Genomic DNA, 16257 nt, shown 5'->3' on the forward strand with positions numbered 1-16257 from the left:
TCATTTGAAAAGACCCTGATGCTGGGAAAGATTGTAGGTGGGAGAAGAAGGGGAGGACAGAGGATGAGATGGTTGGATGGCATCACTGATGTGATGGACATGAGTTTGAGCAAACTCTGGGACTTGGTGATGGACAGGAAAGCCTGGTATGCTGCAGTCCATGGGGTTGCAAAGAGTTGGATATGACTGAGTAACTGAACTGACTGAGATCCCTAGATGCTGACTCCTTACCCAGAAGAAGCAATGGCTCCAGTAGAATGGAACAAAAGAGATGAGAGTGAATGGTATGCATGGAGAAATGAGGAACTGAGGCCTGGAACAGCATGTATTAGTAGATGGACTAAGTACAGGTCTTCTTGTTGAGCAGTGCCCCTTTCCAGATCTTAGCAGCCAGCCTGATATTTCTCAGGGAGAGTTGAGAGAGACCTTCCCTGGAAAACTGGCACCACCACCAAGAAAATTCTAGCATGTACTTGCTTTTGACCACACCGTTGAGAAGGGCTGCTGGCCCCTCGACTTGGTCACCTGATCACTTCTCACAGACAAACACTGGCGGATGCCATTACTTCACCTCCTCCTGCAGAACTGCTGGTCAGTGTTTCTGTGTTCCACTCAGGAAAATGTAGAATAGCAAGGGTCATTGACATTTGAGGCAGTCCAAGAAACAAGGATATTAAAAAACTAAATAAATAATGAAATAGATAATAAAAGGGAAGGTTGGAGTGATAGCAAACACAGGAAGAAGAAAATATCACAAACAAATAAGATTACCACTAATATCTTTGAAGAGTCATGAATATATATTACATTCATAAAACAAGAGTGAAATGTTAAATATATTATTTAACAAATGAAAAAAAGGACTCCTGAAAATGAAAATTTTTAGGTTTTAAATTAACATTTTAAATTAAAATGAAAAGCCATTTATTTATGCAGAAAACATGTTTGGAGTGCTTATTATGTGCCTGGCACCGGTCTAGGCACAGATGGATGGAAGGCATTGTTCTCTAGCAGCCTGCATTCCAGTTGGCAGAGACAGATAATAAGAAAATACAAGTAAAACACAGAGGTGATTAGCTGGATAAGAAGTGCATTGGATAAGTAAGACAGGGTCAGGGAGAAAACATCAGGAATGGGGGAGGTTGCTCTTTTATAAAGGGTGATCAGGGAAGTCCTTACGGCTCAGGTGACATCTGTGCAGAGATCTGAAGTAACTCTGATGGAAGGGGACTTCCCTGGTAGTCCAGTGGATAAGATTCCTATGCAAGGGTCTCAGAGTCAATTCCTGGTTGAGAAACTAAGATCCTGCAAGCCATGTGCTGTGGCCGAGAAAATATTAAAATAAAATTAAATTAAATAGAATTGTTAGAAAAAACAAACAGCCCCATCAAAAACCCCACAAAACTCTGATGGAGAGTCATGTGAACACATGAGGGGAGATAGTCAGAGAGAAGGAAAGTCTATGCAAAGGCCCTGAGGCATGACCATGCTTGGATTGGTAGGTGAGGAGGTGAAGTAGGGATGGAAGTGATTGGGCCTTGATGACCTCAGAGGTGACATTGACCAGATTATATAAAGTGCACCTATTAGACTCAATGGCCCATATCATAGCAAATATTTTGGAATACCTCCTATACTTTCCTGAAACTAAATTCATAGATAATAGAATAACAGGGGTCTTCCCATGTCGAGCAGTGGTAAAGAACCCACCTCCCAATGCAGGAGACACAACAGACTTGGGTTTGATCCCTCGATCAGGAAGATTCCCTGGAGGAGGAAATGGCAACACACTCCAGTATTCTTGCCTAGAAAATTTCATGGGCAGAAGACCCTGGAGGGCTACAGTCCATGGTGTCATAAAAAGTCGGACCTAACTGATCACACACTCACACTCATGACTTCATACATAATTTCAAAAAAGCTTCTGTAATTCCCTGATAGGAAAATATGTGAGAAATTTCTAAAAATATATGTAAGTTCTAGTGCATGATTACATCATAAGACATAACAGGTAATTCCCTGGTGGTCTAGTGGCTATGACTTCAGGCTCCCAATGCATGGGGCTCAGGTTCGATCCCTGGTTGGGAAACTAGACGCCATGTGCTGCAGCTAAGAGTTCACATCCTGCAACTGAAAAAAGATTCCACACATGCCACGACTAAAGATTCTGCAGGCCACAGTGAAGACTGAAGATCCCACGTTCTGCAACCAATAGTGTAGCCAAATAAATAAATCAAAATGAATATTAAAAAAACAAGACATAATGAAGCAGTCGGATACTTCACCTTTGATCAAAATATCTATAAACATGACATGAAAATGTATATTGATACAGACCTGATACAATGGTAACTCAAATATCATGAATGGCAATGCCATTGATGACATGGCTTTGTGAAAAGACCAATTCTTGGTAAAATTCTGAAGGAAGTGACGCATAATGTCCAGAGAAAGTGCCAGGAAGCCAGGCAGGAGGCAAGGAGACTCTCATTGTGTGGGCTGTCCATGCATTTCCGATCATTCGGTAGCGGTGCCCTGCTCCCTAGATGAAGGAGAAGGCCACTCACGGTCATAGCAGAAACACCCTAGAGAAATTTACAAAAGGACAGTTTCATTGCCTTACACCTCCATTGAGAATACTGACTGAAGGCCTTGAAAGCCATTTTAAAGGTTTTTGGCATTTCTAGGGACTGCTATGGAAAGCCACTGGAAGAGTTCCATCAGGAGAATAATATGATTTGACTGACGTTTTAAAAGAAGACTGTGTTGACAGCAGGCTGTAGAAGGGAAGGGCAGATGCAAAAGTTTTGTTCAGGGGCTCTGTGATCAGCCAGGACAGCTGCCTCTCACGGTGTCAGTGAGAAGTGGCTGGAAACTGCATACATTTTTTTTTTTTTTTGTATGTAGTAGAATTTGCTGATGAATTGCATGTGAAAATAATAAAAAAGGATGGATCAAGAATGACAAAATCAGGTATTAGAGTTTTCTGAGGCGGTGTTTGAACACATTGTCCATGATTCTTTTCTCCTTCTTTGTTGGCATGGAGGCTGATTGTACATTGTCAGATTTTGCAAAGATATACCATTTGTTTGTCACTCATCTGCTAGGTTATAATTCCTTCATTTTTGCCATTGACTTGTTAGTTGCTATCCATGGAAATCAGAGCTATAAATAGAATATTAAAATGTGTACTCATCTAGAGTTCCTTTAATGAAGGCCTAGGTATGGTCCCAAACTGCAAATCTCATTATCCTGACCAACATAACGTCACTCTACTACCTGATCATCTTACTCACGCACAGCTGGGAAACTGGAGAAAGAGGTGAAATGAGTGTTCCAGCCCTCAGGGGAAGAGGTCAAATCAACACAAAACCTCTGCTTTTCATGAACAATATCCTTCAAGTCTAGAGGCTAAGCACTAAAAACAGAAGTCAAATTTGGATTGACATATACATATTATTACATATAAAATAGATAACTAATAAGGACCTACTGTATACCACAGGGAACTCTACTTACTACTCTGTAATGACCTATGTCGGCAAAGAATCTAAAAAAGAGTGGATGTATGTATTTGTCTAACTGATTCACTTTGCTGTACACTTGAAACTAACAAAATATTACAAATCAACTATATGCCAATCAAAATTAAAAAAATAAAGCTATTATAGGGCAATGTTTTAAAACTCTCAAATCTTACAGCAGTAAGGAATCAACATAATCTAGCAGCTGGATGAAAGAATCAGGGACTGAATCTAAAATGGCCTTCAGTGGGTAATAAAGTTCCTTAAAACCTTATGTTTTGTCTATAAAATTCATGTGAATTTTGTATTCCACTCTACATTATTTCTATGCTTTCTAACAAACAAAAAGTAATGTTGTAAATTATTTGCTATTAAGTAAGATTGATGTTTTTGCTTTGGCTCCATCTCTTCATTCTTTCTGGAGTTATTTCTCCACTGATCTCCAGGAGCATGTTGGACACCTACCAACCTGGGGAGTTCATCTTTCAGTGTTGTATCTTTTTTCCTTTTCACACTGTCCATGAGGTTCTCAAGGCAAGAACACTGAAGTGGTTTGCCAATGCCTTCTCCAGAGGACCACATTTTGTCAGAACTCTCTACCATGATCCGCCCATTGTGGGTGGCACTACAGGGTATGGCTCAAAGTTTCATTGGGTTAAACAAGGCTGTGGTCCATGTGATAGAGAAATAGCACCAGAAAGAATGAAGAGATGGAGCCAAAGTGAAAATACCCAGCTGTGGATGTGACTGGTGACAAAGGAAAGTCCAATGCAGTAAAGAGCAATATTGCATAGGAACCTGGAATGTTAGGTCCATGAATCAAGGTAAATGGGTAGTGGTCAAATAGGAGATGGCAAGAGTGAACATTGACATTTTAGGAATCAGTGAGCTAAAATGGACTGGAATGGGCAAATTTAACTCAGATGACCATCATATCTACTACTGTGGGCTAGATGTCCTTAGCAGAAATGGAGTAGCCATCATAGTCAACAAAAGAGTCTGAAATGCAGTTCTTAAGTACAATCCCAAAAACTTCCGAATGATCTCTGTTTATTTCCAAGGCAAACCATTCAATATCACAGTAATCCAATCTATGCCTCCACCAGTAATGCTGAAGAAGTTGAGGTTGAATGGTTCTATGAAGACTTACAAGGCTTTCTAGCACTAACACCACAAAAGATATCCTTTTCATTATAGGGGACTGTAATGCAAAAGTAGGAAGTCAAGAGATACCTGGAGTAACAGGCAAATTTGGCCTTGGAGTACAAATTGAAGTAGGGCAAAGGCTAACCAAGTTTTGCCAAGAGAATGCACTGGTCATAGCAAACATCCTCTTCCAATAACACAAGAGAAGACTCTACACATAGACATCAACAGATGGTCAACACCAAAATCAGATTGATTATATTCTTTGCAGCCAAAGAAGGAGAAGCTCTATATAGTCAGCAAAAACAAGACTGGGAGATGAATGTGTCTCAGATCATGAACTCCTTATGGCCAAATTCAGACTTAAATTGAAGAAAGTAGGGAAAATCACCAGACTATTCATGTACAACCTAAACAGAATCCCTTATGATTATATAGTGGAAATGACAAATAGATTCAAGGGATTAGATCTGATAGAGTGCCTGAAGAACTATGGATGGATGTTTGTGACATTGTACAGGAGACAGGGATCAAGACCATCCCCAAGAAAAAGAAATGGAAAAGGGCAAAATGGTTGTCTGAGGAGGCCTTACAAATAACTGAGAAAAGAAGAGAAGTGAAAGGCAAAGGAGAAAAGGAAATATATACCCATTTGAATGCACAGTTCAAAAGAATAGCAAGGAGAGATAAGAAAGCCTACCTCAGTGATCAATGCAAAGAAAAAGAGGAAAACAATAGAATGGGAAAGACTAGAGAGCTCTTCAAGAAAAAGTAATGATAACCCTGTATGCGAGACAGCAAAGAGACAGAGATGTACTGAGCAGTCTTTTGGACTCTGTGGAAGAGGGCGGGGGTGAGATAATATGGGAGAATGGTATTGAAACATGTAAATTATCACATGCGAAACAAATCGCCAGTCCAGGTGCAATGCATGAGACAGGGTGCTCAGGGCTGGTGCACTGGGATGACCCAGAGGGATGGGATGGGGAGAGAGGTGGGGGGGGGGGGTTCAGGATGGGGAACACATGTACATTCATGGGGGATTCAAGTCAATGTATGGCAAAACCAATACAATATTGTAAAGTAAAATAAATAAATTAATTAATTAAAAAATAAATTCATAAATAAGGAGAAAAAAATAAAGAAAAGTAGTAATACCAAGGCAACATTTCATGCAAAAATGGGCACAATAAAAGACAAAAGTGGTATGGACCTAAAAGAAGCAGGAGATATTAAGAAGAGGTGGCAAGAATACATAGCTATACAAAAAAGATCTTCATGACCCAGATAACCACGATGGTGTGATCACTCACCTAGAGCCAGGCATCCAGGAATGCAAAGTCAAGTGGGCCTCAGGAAGCATCACTTCAAAAAAAGCTAGTGGAGGTGATGAAATTCCAGTTGAGCTATTTCAAATCCAAAAGACGATGCTGTTAAAGTGCTGAACTCAAATTGTCAGAAAATTTGAAAAACTCACCTGTGGCCACAGGACTGGAAAATATCAGTTTTCATTCCAATCCCCAAAAAAGGCAATGCCAAAGAATGTCCAAAATACCACACAATTGCACTAAGCTCACAAGTTGGCAAAGTAATGCTCAAAATTCTTCAAGCCCGGCTTCAACAGTATGTGAACCTAAACTTTCAGATGTTCAAACCGGATTTAGAAAAGGCAGAGGAATCAGTGATCAAGTTGCCAATATCTGTTGGATCATCGATAAAGCAAGAGAGTTCCAGAAAAAACATCTACTTCTGCTTCATTGTCTATGCCAAAGCCTTTGATTGTGTGGATCACAACAAACTGTGGAAAATTCTTCAAGAGATGGGAATACCAGACCACTTTACCTGCCTCCTGATAAATCTGTATGCAGGTCAATAAGCAACAGTTAGAACCAGACATGGAACACCAGAATGGTTCCAAATAGGGAAAGGAGTACGTCAAGGTTGTATATTGTCACCCTCCTTATTTAATTTATATGTAGAGTACATCATGAGAAACGCTGGGCTGGAAGAAGCACAAGCTGGAATCAAGATTTCCAGGAGAAATATCAATAACCTCAGATATGCAGATGACACCACCCTTACAGCAAAAAGTGAAGAAGAACTAAAGAGCCTCTTGATGAGAGTGACAGAGGAGAGTGAAAAAATTGGCTTAAAGCTCAACATTAAAAAAACTAAGGCCATGGCATCTGGTCCCATCGCTTCATGGCAAATAGATGGGGAAACAGTGGAAACAGCGACAGATTTTCTTTTTTGGGGATACAGAATCACTGCAGATGGTGACTTCAGCCATGAAATTAAAAGTTGCTTGCTCCTTGGAAGAAAAGCTCTGACCAACCTAGATAGCATATTAAAATGCAGAGACATTATTTTGCCAACAAAGGTCCGCTTAGTCAAAGCTAGTTTTTCCAGTAGTCATGTATGGATGTGAGAGTTGGACTATAAAGAAAGCTGAGTGCCAAAGAATGGATGCTTTTGAACTGTGGTGTTGCAGAAGACTCTTGAGAGTCCCTTGGACTGAAAGGAGATCCAACCAGTCCATCCTAAAGGAAATCAGTCGTGAATATTCACTGGAAGGACTGATGTTGAGGCTGAAACTCCAATACTTTGGCCACCTGATGTGTAGAACTGACCTATTGGAAAAGACCCTGATGCTGGAAAAGACTGAAGGCAGGAGGAGAAGGGGATGACAGAGAATGAGATGGTTGGATGATTTCTCTTACTCGATGGACATGAGTTTGAGTAAGCTCCAAGCGTTGGTGATGGACAGGTAGGCCTGGCGTGCTGCAGTCCATGGGGTCACAAAGAGTTGGAAATGGCTGAGTGACTGAACTGAAGATTGATATATTATTTTTTTTGTGGCTTCCTGTACCCTCATGTATGCTGCATGGGTAACCAGAAAGCATTTGTATTAAATTGAATCAAAAGACAATGCAGACAAACAGGAATTGAAGAATGTCCCATGAAGGCATCATTTTTAATGCAGACAGGCAGAGTTAAGGAAAACCAACATATAATAGTGAAGTACTATAGTGGATTGAATGGTGCTATGCTAAGTCGCTTCAGTCATGTCCGACTCTGTGTGACCCCATAGATGGCAGCCCACCAGTCCCCACCATCCCTGGGATCCTCCAGGCAAGAACACTGGAGTGGGTTTCCATTTCCTTCTCCAATGCATGAAAGTGAATGGTAGCCTCCCCCAAATATCAGTATATGTCCACACCCTAAACTCTCAGTCGGACCCTAATTGCCTTCTCAAGTGTCCTTGGAAGAAAGAGACAACACAGAAGGGAGATAACAGAGGAGAAGGAGGCAATGTGAAGGCAGAGGCAGAAATCAGAGTGACGAGGCCATAAGCCAAGGAATGTGGACAGCCATCGAAGGTCATAAAGGCAGAGGAAGGGTTTTCCCCTCGAGCCTCTGAGTGTGACCTTGTTGGCCCCTTGATTTCACACTCTTACCTCTGAAGCTGAGAAAATAAAGGTCTGTTGTTTTAAGTCACCTGATTTTGTGCTAAGATTGGGGCAGCCACAAGAAAGTAACATAGGCACCTTTTTGCCAGTGATGATGCAGAACCATTAGCATCACTAGGACAGAAGCATCACAGGAGGGAGTGGTCTACAGCGCTCAGAGAGGGATATAGCTGCAGCCAAAGGAGGGAGCCACTTGGCAGTGCAAGGGGGTCTGACAGAGGAATGACCCCACAGGAAGGGAGCCTAGGGTGTGAAACTCCACCCTCTGTGTCCATTCACCTTCTGAGCCATTCCCCACGGTTCCCGATGAATCCAGTGGGAAGCTTGGCCTCAGAAGAGACTGGTTGATACAATCCATAGAAAACAGCCTCCTTGAAGAGAGCAGAGTGGTACAGGATGGTCAAAGAAGAACAGACTCTCCAGCATCCTATTTGTGCCTTAGTCACTTTGGGATGCTGGGAAGAGTGCTATGAAACACTTCAGAAGTTGGAGATGTCTCAGAGACCGTCAGCTACACCGAGGCTTAAAAGGAGAAACAGACTTACACATGGCGCGTGACTGTCCAGGTCAAAGCAGGGACCCCACTTCACGTGCCGGAGTGTCTGCTATTGCTTTTCTAGGCTTTGTGGAAGAACCTACTGTCATACACTGAGAGAAGCAGGACATAGAAGGTAAGCAGTCGAACATTCCCTCTTGGAGCACAGGCTCAAATTTTCTGGGAGATGCTGTGAAGCGTTGTTTCTGCTCCTTGCACTTCTCTGCCTGATGCTCCCTGCCCCATTCTCTGTCCAACCCTAGCTCAGAGAACCAGTGAAAATTCTATTCCTTAGGGATGCCTTTCCTGACCTACCAAAGTAGACCTGTTCTTAAAATAATCCAGGTCACCTATGCACTTTGTATGTTTCTCTATGATTTCACTTATTGCATTGTATTTCTGATATTAAAATGCATGTTTGAATCTGCCCTTCAAGAGTAATTACCTCAAGGGCAAGACAAGTGTTGTGTTTCTCCTTGTCGTCAATTTTTAGCACAGTGTCTAGCACCTGAAACGTGAAAATATTAATTGCTCAGTCATGTCTGATTCTTTGTGACTGCATGGACTGTAGTCTACCAAGCTCCTCTGTCCATGGGGTTTCCCAGGCAAGAATACTGGAGTGGCTTGCCATTTCCTCCTCCAGGGGATCTTTCCAACACAGGGATGGAACCCTGGTCTCTTAAACTGCAGGCAGATTCTTTTACCATATGAGCCACCAGGGAAGCCCTAGCAGATATTTAATATCACTTGTTTAATGGATGAAAGGAGTTGCAAAGAAATGCATGAACTTGTGTAAGAGGATTACTTTGCCAGAATCTAGATGTACCTAAGTATTTGTACTATAGGCATAGATTCACTCTGCTGCTGCTGCTAAGTCACTTCAGTCGTGTCCGACTCTGCGACCTCATAGACGGCAGCCCACCAGGCTCCCCTGTCCCTGGGATTCTCCAGGCAAGAACACTAGAGTGGGTTGCCATTTCCTTCTCCAATGCAGGAAAGTGAAAAGTGAAAGTGAAGTCACTCACTCTAGGATTCAAAAATAGTTCAATCAAAATGTATTAATTCAGGCTGGCTCGTTGACTGTCCTACTGTTTTCCATCCACCTGAGTGATCCCATAGCTTCTTGGACAAATGTCAATCTAGACTATACCATGGTAGAAAAGTTATCTCTTTGTGTCTCCTACTATTTGGGGAGCCTCTGGGGATTAAAACTATTTCTTGTTGTATTTCTAGCACATATCACAAAGTCTGGTACAGAATAATCAATTACAGTTTATTAAAATTAATTGAATGTCTACTAATTGACATTAATTTTATTTCTTTGACAATTGTCAGAGTATGTAAGCAATGGCTGAATAGATTTTTACCATTTGTTCGATCCTATGTTTGGAAATGTGTTTGTTGCTGTTGTGTGGTTCAGTCACTAAATTGTGTTCCACTCTTTGGGACCCCGTGGATTGTATTCTGTCAAGCTCCTCTGTCTGTGGGGTTCAACAGGTAAGAATACTGGAGTGGGTTGCCACGTATGATATAAATTAAAAATATATATATGTAGTGTATGCAAGATTTGGGCTTCCCAGGTGGTGCAGTGGTAAAGAATCTAGCTGCCGATGCAATAAACATGTGTTTGATCCCTAACTCAAGAAGATTCACGGGAGGAGGAAATGGTAACCCACTCCAGTATTATTGCCTGGAAATTCCACAGACACACGGGGTCGCAAAGAGTCGGTCATGACTGAGCAAGTGAACGTGCACACACGCATGCAAGAGTTATTTTTGCAGGAGCCCCAGGATGGAAGTCACAGAGTCGGTCTCTGGAGTACCTGAAACTGAGTGAGAGTGAAGAGCCCTTGATGTTTTAGACCCAGAGAGACATGGCACACGTATGAGAAATTACGCTGTGCTTTCAAACAGATCCCCAAAGTCAAGTCACTGGGGTAGGTGCTTTGAACCGTCAGCACTGATTGGTGTCCAAGCTGCTTCTTGGGTGTGGGTCAGGGCATCCCTGTGTTGCTTGCTCCAGGACAATGAGCAGCAGGCATTTTTAATTTAACTACAGGTTGGTGATTCTCTCTAGCAACAGGAGACAGCCAGCTAATTTTCATGATGGCAACTGCTTTACAAATACCTTCTTTTATATATATATATATATATTAATCCATTTGCTCCTCCCAATAACTGTGAGGAAGTTATTTCATCCTCAATTTAGTGACGAAGCTGAGGCTCAGAAAGTTTAAGTGACTTGCCCGAGACCACGGGTGGCACTAGTGGGAAAGAACCTGCCTGCCAGTGCAGGAGACATAGAGATGTGGGTTCAATTTATAGGTTGGGAAGATCCCCCGGAGGAGGGCGTGGCAACCCACTCCAGTATTCTTGCCTGGAGAATCCAGTGGACAGAGGATCCTAGGGGTGGGCTAGGGGTCATAGGGTTGCAAAGAGCTGGACACGACTGAAGTGACTCAGCACACAGGTGCAGACCTAACAAATAGTCAACTGGAATGCACAGCCCCATCTCCCAATGACAAAGATAAAGACTGTTTCACCATGTTACCCTCCCTTCCCCAATAAAAGTAGCTAAACAATGTCAGTCTTCAGATGGATGGATTCAGTGCTCTCATGAATCCTGGTCTTCCTCCTCCCTTCACTGATGGATTCACATATTAATGAGGTAGAAGCCTGAGTAACTCGGGGCTTAATCTACTGCCTGACTGCTCTGAGGTTTCTGTCTTTTATTAAGTTTTTAATTTAGTCTTATGATGGAGACTAATGACACAGTTAGAAACTCAGAATCTTCCAAAAGAAAGCTCAAAGAGAAAGCTTTCTGAATGTGGTTGAGTCCTTAAATTTTTTTCCTGCCCATATCTGTTTTAGACATTGAACAGGAATTAGAGTGGAACCAGTGGGGACTTCAGATGCTTAGTGGCGGTGGAAATAGGGAGACCTGCCACTTACCATCAGGAAACATGTCTTCTACCTGACTCTTGCCAGGACTGGGCATTTATCACTTGCCTCCAGGTTCTGGTCTCTCTGACAAGACAACTGTCATTCAATCTCATTTGCCACCAGTTTCGTTCCCCCTGCCCTCCCTCCTGCCAGATACATTTGGAGGGATGGTGAGTGATTCCAAAGGGTGATTTCCCATCAATCCCTTTGTCAATGTGGTTGGGAGAGGAATGGGCTGGTGGGCAAAGGTGAGAAGACTAGAAGGAAATCTACTCTGCAAGTGAGTTAGCTAAGATTTTTGCCACCTCCCACTTTTAGCTGGCCTGGCATTTTGATCTCTGTTGTCTGGCTTAGCTACTTTTCCAAACAAAGTGGGATGATGGTTAACAGTGCAGTGTGAATATGATGCTAAAAATTCAGAGAGACAGTGGATGTGACTCTAGAGGAGCAAGGGTGTGCCATGTGCTATAATTAAAATGACCTGTGGGGACTTCCCTGGTGGAACAGGGGATAAGACTCTCCCTGCCAATGCAGGGGACATAGGTTCGATCCCTGGTCCAGGAAGATTCCACACGACTTGGGGCAACTAAGCCTGTGTGCCACAACTTCTGAGTTCTAGGGCTTGAGAGCCACAGCTACTGAGCCCAAGCACCTACAGCCTGTGCCCTGCAACAAGAGAAGGCACTGAAAGAAACCTGTGAAAGTGAAGTGAAGTTGCTCAATCATGTCCAACTCTTTGCGACCCCGTGGACTGTAGCCCGCCAGGCTTCTTTGTCCATGGGATTCTCCAGGCAAGAATACTGGAGTGGGTTGCTATTTCCTTCTCCAGGGGGGTCTTCCCAACCAAGGGATCGAACCCGGGTCTCCTGCATTGCAGGCAGACGCTTTATCCTCTGAGCCACCAGGGAAGCCTGAAAGAAGCCTGTGCTCTGCAACAAAGAGTATCTTCTGCTCCTCGAAACTAGAGGAAGCCCGCCCACAGCAATGAAGACCCAGCGCAAAGACAACAGGAATGACCCATGGAAGTCGTGTCTTCCCAGCCTTAGCTGGGGGCCACCGGCTTGGGCTTCAAAGATGCAGACCCAAATTCAAATCTCTACATTCCCATTTTATAGCTGTAGGACTTTGGGGAATTATTCATCTCTTTGACTCTCGCTTTCTTCATGAGTGAAATAATAGTGCTTGCCATGTAGAGCTGAGAGGATTAAATGCTTAACGATGTGACCATGTTTACTTAGCATCCATAAGCATTCATTCTTACTAGCCTTTAACATATTATAGTCTTAACATTGGTTACACATTAGAATTATCCCTGGAGCTTTTAAAAATTCCAGTGCCCAGGCCACACCCCAAATCAATTAAATCTGAATGTCTGGTGTTGGATATCAGTAATTTTTAACATGTCCCTTGGTGATTCTAATGTGTGGCCAAGGATGAGAACTACTGTTAAAATCTATTATTAGCCCATAAAATTTCATTTTGTGCAGATTATATCTGGATAAAAATGAATGATAGGAAGAAGTTAAATTATACTTAAGACCTATCATGCCTGGTGCTTCTCACAATATTCCCATTTTATGGGTGAGCAAACTGAGGGGTTCAGGGAGTTAAAGTAGTGTGTTATGGAGCTAGAATGCTAATGCAGGGCCACCAAATATCAATCAATGCAGTTTCTGTTGCAGGTTATACCCATACACTTTTTAGGCTAGTCTTATGGACTGGTGTTTGGATTCTTTCAGAAGTGCTCTTCTTGTTAAATTTTGGATTAAGCCCTGCAGGGTGAGCATTATACAGTATTTGCTGTTTTTTTCCCCATTATCACGCAGCTAAGAGGAGATTACAGCTGACAGTGGGTGGTTATTCGACTCAGTAGAGGCCTGGGAGTCAGATGTCAGTACAGATTCTGCTCCTATTATGTTTGACCCAGATGGTCTTAGACAGGTTGCTTAGCATCTTTGAGCCTTCCACTCATCAGCTATAAAAGGACAAGAGAAAATGCCCAGAGAAAATCTTTTGCACGGTGTTTATTTATAATTGTCAAAAATTGCTTTATTTATAATTGTCAAAACTTAAAAGCAACCAAGATGTCCTTTAGTAAGTGAATAGATAAATAAATTGTGGTACATCCAGACAATGGCTTATCATTTCACATTAAAAAGAAACGAACTATCAAGCTATGATAAGACATGGAAGAAACTTAAATGCCTATTACTAAGCAAAAGAACTAATCTGAATAGGCTTCATACTGTATGATTCCAGCTAGATGCCATTCTGAAAAAGGCACAATTATGGAAACAGTAGTTGTCAAGGACTAGGGGGCAAGGAGGATTGAGAAGCAAAGGACAGAGCAATGAAATTACTTTGAATGGCATTGTAATGGTGAATATATGGCATTATACATTTGTCCAAACCCATAGAATAGACATCACCCAAGACTGAACCTGAGATAAACTTTGGACTCTAGGTGATAAGGAATTATTAATGTAGGTTCTTCAGTTGTAGCAAAGGTACCACTTTCGTGGGGATGTTGGTAGTGGGAGAGGCTATGTATATACAGGAGCAGGAGGAATACGGGAAATCTCTGTACCCTCTGCTCAATATCATAACCCATCCCTTCCCCAAACCAACTCCAGGTAAGCCAGATACAAACCAAGGAGGCAGGGAAAAGCAGTCTTTTCTGATCATCAGCATCTGGGTAGGTCCCCTAGGTTGTAGAAAAGAAAGTTTACTGAAGAGAAAGACGCACAGTCATCAGTGTTGGGGGCCTGCAGAGGCTCCACCCTGGAGCTTCCAACCAGTGACCTGGGTTATTACGGGCATGGACACCCCTTGACCTTCTCTATTCTTACAGCAGCCGGGATGCGCTGAGGATGGCCAGAGCCACAGGCATCCTCCTTGGCCCACAGAGCCGAGTCCATGCCCTGGGGTCATGGGATATGATCCCCATTTTTGTGGATCAAGCTGCAAAGAAGCTACGAGAGATGCTGCTTTTGTTCCTCTTCCTCCCTCACTCCCCTCTGCTGAGTTCTGTCCTGGTCATCAGGGACTGAGTGTGCACTTGTGCTAAGTCACTTCAGTCGTGTCTGACTCTTTGTGACGCTATGGACTGTCCTGCCAGGCTCCTCTGTCCATGGGATTCTCTAGGCAATAATACTGGAGTGGGTTGCCATGCTCTCCTCCAGGGGATCTTCCTGACCCAGGGATTGAATCCTGGTCTCTTATGTCTCCAGCATTGGCAGACATGTTCTTTACCACTAGCGCCACCTGGGAAGTCCGTCAAACACCAGGGAGGCTCTGAAAAGAATGTTTACCATAACCCTCTGTTGTCTGTTGTGGCTACAGGATCCTGGGAATACGAGATGACTTCGCAGTGGCTTTGAGAGACACTGAGGGTCTGTTGAGGGCTCAGAGGCTTCCTTTGGTGTCAGTTATGGACAGTCTGAGCCGGTGTTGGCAGTGTTGCTAGGTAGCTTAGCCCAGTGTCTGATCCCCAAAGAGGGCTGGGACAGCAGTGATTTTATAGTGACCCGACGGGTTTGTGCTTAAAGCTTTATGTTGCTATGCAAAGAAAGACAAAGAATTGGTCACTGGAGTCTCTGCCCTTTTAAAGGAAAACTTAACATTTTGATATGCTTAGGCATGTTAAAGGGCTTCTCTGGTGGTTCAGCAGTAAAGAATCCACCGGCAAAGCAGGAGACGCAGGAGACATGGGTTTGATTCTTGGGTCAGGAAGCTCCCCTGGAAAAGGAAATGGCAACCCATTCTAGTATTCTTGCCTGGAAAATCCTATGGACAGAGGAGCCTGGCAGGCTACAGTCCACAGGATCACAAAGAGTTGGGCACAACTGAGGGTCCATGTGCATGCGCACGTGCGCGCGCACACACACACACACACACACACACTCACAGCCACATTAAAGAAAATTTGGAGAGACCTTAAATTCACTGTTCTAGGAGTTAGACTGTGAAAAATCTCAGACCTAGGAAACATAAAGACTGTTAATAAAGTGCTTGAAAGTGAAACCACTTTACTTTGTCTTAATTCAATTCTTATAGAAATAAGAGAAATCTAATGTTTATGACAAGTTTGGCTGGTGACTAAAGTTACAGGTGAGACTTATCCCTTGGGGACTCACTATTTGCATCAAATATGTTTAAAAGCCAATCAGAAGAATGGATACCTGGTTTGGACATCACTAACAGGGGCTTGGGAAGAAAGTTTCCATCTTCAGAGAAAGAGAAATTTACTTTCACAAGAATCTGAAAAATGGAAGGAAAGAGTGGGCGAATTTATTAAAGTGGCAGATAAAGGTTCAGAAAGCCCTAAACTGTCTTTGAGGAGAGTTCATCATAATAAAGAAAGCCAGGTCAAACTTCTAGGTGAGTCTTGCTGAAGATAGGGAAGTGGGCTGCTCCCCAGAGTCCCTCCAGTGTGACCGACCTCATCCTCCGTTGGCAGGTCCCCACGAGACGGAGCTTGTCTTGGGGATCCTCATGTAGCAATCTGTTTGATTTAATTCTCCCATGTGATAGAGGAAGAGGCGGCATGAATGCTTGTCCCCCACAGTATCCTCCCATCAGAGATCAGATGCTGGAGAGGCCACCAGGAGGAAGGTCCTGGGTGGAGAACATCCTACCC

The sequence above is a fragment of the Bubalus bubalis genome, chromosome 5 (genome assembly GCF_019923935.1).
Source record: "Bubalus bubalis isolate 160015118507 breed Murrah chromosome 5, NDDB_SH_1, whole genome shotgun sequence".
In the NCBI taxonomy this organism is placed as follows: domain Eukaryota; kingdom Metazoa; phylum Chordata; class Mammalia; order Artiodactyla; family Bovidae; genus Bubalus; species Bubalus bubalis.